Below are 7,789 nucleotides of genomic sequence, written 5' to 3'. Positions count from 1 at the left end.
TGTGTTCTGAACTGTGAGACTTGGTGAATGAGTGATGCAGAATCCCCTCCTAGAATTGCAGGGTCTCCACTAAAAATGCTTGTATGTCTCATCAAGTACTGAATCTCTCCACTAATTTTGGCAGGAATTTGCTCTGTTCCCCTACACTTACCAGTCCCTTTATTTGAAAAAAAAAATTAAATAATCTGACTTAATTATCACGTAAGTAATTGTTTCAGAGAGAACCAAAAGATGCAGGAGTAAAGAAGAACTAGTTAGGTGTAATCTACTGCTGGTGTTATGAAAACATTGCTTTGGGAAATAAGTAGTAATCTGTATGTGATACAGAACTAGTTTTTGTTTGACACGTGTTCTCTTCAAAGGAGAAAAAAGAAATCAACCTAACCTGCACTTCTGCAGTTAAAAGAACCTCTTTTCTAAAATTGTGATCTATTCAGTTCATGTTTTCAGATTCACTTGATTTATTAAAACAGTAATTCATGGGTGCAATTGGAAACATCTGGGCAATGGGAGGGAATAAAAGGTAGCCAGAATAAGGAACAGGAGTGCAGACAAAGCACTGAAGCACTTTGCTGCTTATTTCTTGGTTTTGGGGTTTGTTTCCCCCTTTATGGCTTGTGTTGCTGGGATTTACAGTCTAAAAGCTTTAACTCATTGTTAGTGCTGGTTCTCATCTGGGAATATATACCTTTAAATGCTCATATATTCAGTATGCACTAAAAATCAGCAACCTTTTTGTACACTGCTATTCTATAAAAAGTGTAGGGAATGCCCATAAGAGTATCTTTTCCTTTAGCAAAAAGACACAGCCTGATTAGAACATTACATGATCTTAATACGCTTTTGGTATCCTTGGTATCTAAGGACTTGACTCCTAAGATGATGGTGGTAATGGCATGCTGGAAAGCATGAGATTGCCAGTCTGATGACTTTTTCATGGGTTGTCTAGAACTGATGGGTAATGCTAGACAAGAAGGCACACATGGAGGGAAAGGACTGCTGCCAACAGTAAAAGAGTCACTGTTGCTCCTTCCTCTATAGCTATGACAAGAAGCCAATGTTCCAGCCATAAGTAGGCAGAGGTTGGTGGGGGATTAGGAACACTGACAGATAACTGGCCTCCAGAGGAGGTTTGGAGTGTCTAAGCAAGAAGATGGTCTTTGAAGACAAGTCCCCAAAAGTGAGTATATAAAAATAAGCATTAACGCATGGGGGGGGGGGGGGGAATGGGAGTGGGGGTTGAGAAGGGTAAGGCAGGGAGATGAAATTGCAGCATGGTGAAAGAAAAGGTGGAGGTGGACAATGGAGCCAGAGACCTATGCAAAAATAAATGCAAAGGATGAAGGAAAAAGCGACTACTCTTTCAGAAAACTGAAGGAAGTAATTAAAATGATATTTGGGAGAAAATTGTAGAGAAGAACCTGGGAAGACTAAAAATACCTCAATCACAGCCCACAGGATTTCCCCATGCACTGGCTAACTCAACAAATCTCATCCAATTTGTGGAACATTCAAAATACCTTTAGTTACTTTTGTAATCTCCTCCCTGGAAATAGAGTACACATTCTATACTACTAAAGATGTGTCTCACAAGTGGAAGTAGTGATTAATTTGACAAGTAATTAACTATTGACCCCAACTGTCTCATCAGTAACCAACTTGAATAGAGAGACCAGTGAATGTGATGACAGGCAGTGGAACATTAATGAGTAAAATAATGATAATCCTATAGAGGTTAAATAGAAATGACAAAACAGCTATGTTGGCTCTTGCCCACTCTGAGCTTGTGCACTAAAGAGGGTAGTCAGTTAGTCGCCAAATGTTACACACCAAAGCAAAAGTTAAGACAAAAAGGCTGAGCCTATCCCTGATCTGATCTCTTATAAAAAAGAGCGTTTTGTGAATATCCACTCTGAGTATAAATGACGTGAGAATTTAAGCAAGAATTGATATATTTGATTTATAAGTACAGTGTAGAGAACAATCCCTAATCTTTCAAGAATTCTTTGCATCTTTTCAAGGACTCCTGCTCCTTTTTGCTACCCAATATGGATCATGCTGAAAGTAAATTCCTCTACTGAATGTCAGCATCTCCAATAATGCATTAGCATCTTATCCAAGCAGATTGTTCCAAGAGATTTTAAAATGGTTGGTACATTTTATATGCAGCAAAAGTCTCTAGAGGTGTCTGTTTATCTTTGTCTGCTGTTAATTTGGCAAGGACAGAAGCACTAGGCTTCATCACAGACTAAAACTGTGTCAAGACAGGATGAACTTATGATGAACATGAACCACTGAGACTAATAATATGTAATCGTGGCAAATGTTTCTCCCACATGGGCGCTCACAATTCTTCACACCACAGACACTGAGAATATTTGCAGCTGCTTTTGTCCCTCCCTGTAAACTGATGAAGCCCCCACCAAAATGCAAATGAAAATGCTGCCTTTGTCATAGCACCAAGGTCTCATCCTTTCTGCTTCCAGCTTTATTAACAGAAAGATTGTTCGGAAAAAAAACCAACCACGTCAACAACCAATACACCGAAGCAAAGGAACTCAGAGCAAGAACTTAGGCTTAGCTGTTGCTGGAGCTTTCCTTCTCTGAGAACTTTCTCCCAAATATTCAAAATCTAACAGTCCGCATCTGCCTCCAGCAGGCAGCAGGAGACTCTGGCAGGTTCCAGTCTCCTATGAGTCTGGGGCAACAAGAGGTTCCTGCTCATTTGTCAAGTCCAATTTGAAGTTCAGCTGAAGACTTTTGTGTTATGAGGGTTTCACAGCCCCTTTCTGCAGAATGCAATGCAGATGAAACATTTTAATTAGCAAAAGGATATTGGAGAATTTGCAATGCAAAATTAGACCTGATGATAAAATTGCAGAGGGAGCATTTTTAAGAGAAAGAGAAATAAATGTCACGTTGGGCTTAGAGTCCTCAGAGACAGAAAGTAAGAAGTGGAACTGTGACTTCAAGGGTCTTTGGAAAATGGCAACTTAATCCTTGAAGAATGCAGCAACAAACCAGCTGGTAGGGAGGGGTGATGCCAGATGCTGCAACGTCTGCATTGAGGTAGGAGAGGAGCAGATGAAGTAAAGGAAATGTTGTTCCAGAATAATAGACAGCTAGAGGAATATTACTTCAGGAAATAAAAGTATATGAAAAAAAAAAAATACAGTGGTCCAGCATACTGGAAACTGAAGGTTAATGCAGAGCTCTATTGTCTCCTAAAGACAGAGACAATTTAATCTTAATGGGAATTTTATTATTGTTGCCCATCTCTGTGACACAGGAGGTTCATGTCTCTGGGATCTCAGAGACCAAGTTACAGCCAGCCAGCCATTGCCCCAGAGAGTGACAGAGGAGAAAGTCTTGTAGTGCTGGTGACAGGATTTCCATGGAGGATGCAGAGGGGAAAGAAAAAATAAAAAAAGATGCTTTGAAGATGCTGTACACAATCATTTAAGTTTCAAGCTGGAACTGATGTAAATCTCACACTGAGAATGAAGGATGACAGAGTTGCTGTGGGACCAGCAGCCAGCAATGGACCACCTCATGAAGACAGTTTTTCACTTACACATTAACTTCACCATATGTAGTTTTCAGTCCTGTTGATGATGCATCCTTATGTTTCTAGCAGCTGCCTATGCACAGTATGTATTATGGTAGAGGAATAATGAATCAGAGAATGCTTTCTCATGAGACCAAGCTAAGCAAGATGCCTGTCTGGTGGTAGCCAGCTTCTTTACTAATGAAAAATTCAAACCATTACACTTCCTTCATTCTAGGACTGGCTCCAACACTCAGCCTCTGCCCTACAGAAGAGCTGACAGTTAGACCAATTTTAAAGCATTCAAATCTCCTAGGCTGGACTGCATCTTTCCCAAAAGAAGCAGAACTGAGCTTAAAAACCAAAACAATATACCCTAAACCCACTAGTTTTGTCACTAGACAGGTACCTAATAAAGGAGTGTTTTAAACCACTTTTCCCTGACATCCCTTTCACCTGTGACTCTTGACTTCAAAATCAGCTCACAGGAGCGCTATAATCACAGAAGCAACAATATCAAGCCCTGACCCCCCTTTCTGGCAAACGCAGCCGGAGGGACAGCTGAGAACATGCTTTGTTGGGGTAGAAGCAGCAATACAGAAAGCATTCATTTCCTTAGCAACTAGGACAACCTCTTCTTTAATTAGCACATCATGATCTGAACTTTGCTAATAAAACCTGCCCACACTGCATGCTAACCATGGGTTAGGTAATCTTGCGCTTGCCAACATACAGCAGCCTACCACGCTTCTGCATCCTGACATTCTCCACGCTAGCACTCTGTTCTCAGGTCCCACATCTGCAGGCATGCTGTGGGTGGTGGTAATGAATGATGCATCCTTGCCGTTTCTCACTCTGGACTCATGATCCCGTATCCCATCACACATTTCTCAGGGTTGGCAAGCACAGGGTGCTGTGGAGCAGCTTCTGTGTGTGTTCTCTTGGGATTTGGGAGGTTACTGTCTGTGCCAAAGGAATTCGTTTCCTGGAATTATCTTAGCAGGTACAGTAGAAGAATAAGAGAGCTACCTCACTGCCCAAGCAGCCCCCCTTGGTCTGTCCTCCCTGATTACTACCCTGTGCCACCCTCTTCTGGGGCTTCTTCCCCAGCAGCGTCACTGAGGACTAATAGACTTGGGTAGGAAATCACTAAGATGCAGTGGCACCAACAATTACAGGATACACTCTTCTAGAAGATACATCATATGGGTTTGTAGTGCAATTGTGCTCTGTTTCTGCCCCAATATTAAAAGGAGGGGGGGGATAATTAAATAAAAACCTGATCAAGAAAAACTAAGTATCTGGATAAGGACAAGTTTTGAGAAAAAATAAAAATTAAGGTTTACAAAACCATTGTCATAGCTCAAACTACAGCTCGTACCGAGCCATTGAAATTTCTATCAGCATAGCAATAGCAGTGCCAAGTTTAGAGCAGACAGTAAAACTGGCCTGAGATACCACGTGCTGAAGTATTTATTCTGGGCTGAGTTCTGCCCTGCCATGGGTGTTAAAGAGGTAGAGTCCAAAGCTAGCATAGGTATGCCTGTGTGAAATCCTGCCACTCATGCTCTGAGACAACAGGTCTCACTAAGTGGGAGAAATCGTCCATTCATAAGAGAATAAAACTAAATATTTTTTTCCTAAATGCATTATTTAACTAAAATAAGATTTTAGGCAGCAAACTTTTCCCTTTCCTGTTTTAATGAATTAACCCAGGAATTAGGGAAAGAGCACAAGATCATATGCTGTGCTTAGAGAGCCTGCTCAGCAGAACAGTGGATGAGGCTGTGACTACTTGTGCGATCACCTTCGGTAAGTGTCATACATACGTCAAAGTATGTGTCAGGAGGTTTCTTAATGACAAGATTTACATGTTACAAATGTCGAAGGAGATTGTTTCACAACAAAGCAGAGATGACTTCTTTAGATATTCGGTTTGGGTTGTGGTTTTGGGTGTGGGTTGTTTTGGTTTTTTTTTAATGCATGTTGAATAACATGAACTGAAAGAGAAAGCTGCTGCTAACCTACAAGAAGAGAGATTCCTATTCAAGATACCAGATACTCCTTGTAAATGTACTCTCTGAAAACCAAGAAACTGCACCTCAAGATCAGTAAATTCTCTGAGTACACGTGCATACCTTACAATATCTGCATACATACAATATCGAGCCTATGTTCTCAAAATGTGTTTAATACTTGCAATACTAGCAACAAGGTGCTTTTCTTCTGTGCTTGAAAATGTCAGATGTCTGACAGATCATTGCCCCAACAGAATCAGAGATTCAGAGGAGTGATGTGCTGTGATCAAAGACACATGCCGTGCTTCTGAAAAGGAATTCAGGAAATGCAACTTCAGCTGGTATAAAGAACTGTCACCTCTTTGCTCTGGTTATGTGTATCCCTAAATTAGCCATTAGATAATTCTGCCATTTCACTGAACTTCGGCACATTCTGCGCTGAAGGTATTTGTTCTGCCTTGTCCAGGAGGAAAGGCTTTAATGGTAGTTATGGAAATAGAAGAGAGAATAAAGCTCCCATCCAAATCTTAAGTTTTGTGTATTTTCTTGTCTGACTGTAAAAGTGATATTCCCAAAGGTGTGGAGTCTGGGATATTTTAAAAGTGCTGATGAGCATCATCCTATTGGTAGCTTAATTAAACACTAGATTTACCCATTACGAGAGACAGTTTGTTCCACTACAAAATCCTTTCCTAGTGTATGGAGGCATAAAAAGGAAGTGTAATATTAACTGCATAAACTATTTCTATAAATATAAATATTTCTATAAATAGAAATAGTGATGTCAACTTCCTCTTGTAAAGTGTTTTGAGATCTACTTGTGAAAAGCGCAGTAGGGGCAGGTAATTTCATTATTACTCTGAAAGTCTGTTGCTCCTCTCTGCACTGGCAGGTGCCTCTCTCAACCAATTAAGATAGAGGATTAAAAGGGTGCTATCAATTTAGAATATTTTTCCTTTAGCTGTAATAGTAATAACACCTTGGAAAGCACACAATAAAATTGCTTTCCAAATGAAATCTGACATTCTTGAGCACTACCATTTATTTTCATGCACTGATCCCTCCACCTGTGGAGAGACCTTGCTGACGGTTCCTGCTGCGCTACTGCCCCAGGATACTGGTGATGATACTACATGAAACATCCCCTTGGAAGCCAGCAAGTCTCTTATTGCATCTGTAAGCATCTCTGGCAAGCGGAGCTGCCTCTTTTCTTCCTGTGCAATGGAAGCATGGGGGTACCTCTCTTGCTTATTCCATCCTTTGTTTCATAACAGGACTTAGCCATCGACAGAACACGCTTCCCCAGGTTTCTTTCACATCCTGAATGTGACAGTCACCTCCAGTTGAGCGTCTGTGGAAAGTCTCGCACTCCAGGGCGCTGGCAGGATTAACACACACACAGAAGTTGGGATACTTGGTATATAATGAGAGTCCTGGCTGCTGTGATGTAGAGCTTTGGAGATCTCTTGTAACCTTTTATGGGATTTTAGAATGATGTTGTTGACTAAGACATGGGAATGTGGGGTCCTGTCCATTAAAATCTGGAATTTCTGCATTATTTTGCCTTCCAGTATTTTTGCCTCTGGAACAGGAGGGCCTTCCCACGTGGTGATGACTGGTGGGAGAGAGAGTAGAAGAAAGGCAGCAGATATTTGCTGTGAAGTTTTGCTTCCCACTATTTCTGTTGTGGAGAGATAGCCAGGAGAGTGTTTTCAGAGCTCTCCTTATTCTCCAAGTCTATCTTGTCCTTTCAGAAGAATCTTAAAGGTGTTAGCACCCCAGGCCTGAGGAATTTTGGGTCACTAATGCCCAGGTTAGGGTGCTCGAGGAGAGTCAGGAGATAATTTCATATGTTTGTTTGCCAGAGGACACATCTTTGAGAGGAAAAAAAGCCCAAAACAAGTAAGTGTTTTGGTTTATAAATATTTTTTAAACTGTTAACTCAGGCATGTGAGCTCCTGTCAGCAATTTGCTTTTGCACATAAATATTGAATGGGCTAAACCTGGTAACTTACTGAGTTTCCTGAACAGTGTGCAGATTATATGTGTGTTAAAGCTCTCTCTCACTGGGAGTTTACACAGGTTTTCCTTTAGCTCGAACAGTTGGAGCCTGACTTGCTGGAGAAAGAGTGCTGTGCATTCAGTTCTGTTTTGCCATTATCATAAAATGCTCTGTAGTGACAATGTATAAAGTGAAAAACGGGTGAGCAATGCTAAAAAAACC

The 7,789-nt window shown here is 41.0% G+C and overlaps 1 long non-coding RNA gene across 1 annotated transcript; it reads left to right on the top strand.

The window, feature by feature from the left end:
• Positions 1–1,045: 1,045 nt before the first annotated feature.
• Positions 1,046–6,096, top strand: LOC119148238. The gene is made up of 2 exons (XR_005104339.1): positions 1,046–1,180; positions 5,820–6,096. It is a non-coding gene; the product is annotated as an uncharacterized LOC119148238 (long non-coding RNA).
• Positions 6,097–7,789: the final 1,693 nt, after the last annotated feature.

Source organism: Falco rusticolus, chromosome 5, assembly GCF_015220075.1.
Source record: "Falco rusticolus isolate bFalRus1 chromosome 5, bFalRus1.pri, whole genome shotgun sequence".
Classification (NCBI taxonomy): domain Eukaryota; kingdom Metazoa; phylum Chordata; class Aves; order Falconiformes; family Falconidae; genus Falco; species Falco rusticolus.
Note: the sequence above shows the minus strand (reverse complement) of the source record. Positions and strands in the feature narration are given on the sequence as shown.